Source organism: Cricetulus griseus, chromosome X (genome assembly GCF_003668045.3).
Source record: "Cricetulus griseus strain 17A/GY chromosome X, alternate assembly CriGri-PICRH-1.0, whole genome shotgun sequence".
In the NCBI taxonomy this organism is placed as follows: Eukaryota; Metazoa; Chordata; class Mammalia; order Rodentia; family Cricetidae; genus Cricetulus; species Cricetulus griseus.
In genome coordinates, this window is record NC_048604.1 from 35161022 (window position 1) to 35162560 (window position 1539).

General features: G+C 35.9%; 1 pseudogene; it reads right to left on the bottom strand.

The window, feature by feature from the left end:
* Positions 1-1154: 1154 nt before the first annotated feature.
* Positions 1155-1281, bottom strand: LOC113837839 (annotated as a pseudogene).
* Between the last annotated feature and the right edge of the window lie 258 nt (positions 1282-1539).

Sequence of the window (1539 nt, forward strand, 5' to 3'; positions counted from 1 at the left end):
TTGACTGTTATCCTTTATTTCAGTCAATCAATCATAGCTATTTGATATCTTGCAGCCATAGAAGGTTATGATGAATTATGGTCACTGAAACTGACTGCAATTTGTTGGGATAAGTGCTATCTTGATGTCAGACTGAGCTTCAAAACTAAACTGTAAGATAATAGCTTGATGTCAAATTTCTTCAGAGGTACTCTTATAAACAACATTGCCTATTTAAACATGTTTGTTGGTTTTTCAAACTTGCTTCCCTTAACTCTAGATGGGAGCTTTGGCCTCTTTGTTTGATTGCCCCTAGAAGATTCAGTGTGTAGCTGAGATAGACTACTGTTTTGTTTTCCTCAGCTCTGTGAGTCCTAGAAGCAAGCAACTGGCCACTTTTCCTGCCCTTTGTGTATCTTTGGCAATAATCCCCTACCCAGTTGTCTTCCACCTATTCTCTTCCTGCACAAAGGACAGGATAGGAAGCTGGGATGCATTCTGTCACGATTTCTTTTCATACATCTGCAAACAAGGGATTGGTCTCTCCAACTGTCAAATTGATCTGTAAGTCTGCTCATCTGGAATCACTTTAGACTTTGAAAACTAAAAGCTGTCCTTTCTTTTTCTGGAAGACTGTGAAAAGAAAGACAAAATAAAGGTTAACTATGGGGTGAGAATTGTGTTCACTTAACTTTCATGGTTTGAGTCCTAAAAGCCATATAGTTAAAGAGAATTGTAATTGCACAAAAAACAAGAGACACAATAACAAGGCCAAATTGGGGCTTCCAGTTCCCTAAGACCCTTGGTTATACAATATACACATGATGAAACTGGACTTCAGGATCCCCAAATTGAAACAAATGTCCTGTCAAGGTGTTAGAGTATTTGAAATTGTGGCTGTCTCTGAAAATCCAATTCCATGAAGAGTATAAGGCAGGTATTATTTTCTCCATTTGTCAGATGCAAAAATGGAAACCTAGGAAATTTTAGTGGAGAATGATAGGGAAAATAGACCCTAGGAGACAGAACTCACGTGGACTGCCTCCCAGGTTGGTGTCTTTCAAATGTTTCTTCAGTCTCTTAGACTTCTGAACAAGACCTTGAAATCTAGACAGCTCATGAACTTCCAAGTCACATATACCTTTTAAATAGTCATTAAAATTCCTAAATCAAAATGCATAATTGTAGTTGAGAAAATAATTAACATTATGTAGGAAAAGTCATTGCTCTAAAATTTTCAATCAGCAATAATTGTGCCTCAGATAAACTTCATGAGCTGTGATATTGCCATTGAGCAAAGATATATTAAAAGTTGGTCCAAAAGAAAAAGTTGCTGTAAAATCAATTGAATCAGAGAAAAAAATGTGAGTGGCATTTAATATGGCCATCTTTTGTCATAGCAATTTATTACTTCAATTAGTGATGTATATCATTTGGAAAAATAAATTACATAGCTTCTAAGTTTAAACATTATGACTACCATAATTCTACCTGATTTTTGCTCAGTCTGATCATATACATGTAAGCTCTGCAGCACCCAAGTAGCTGAGATAAAAAAAT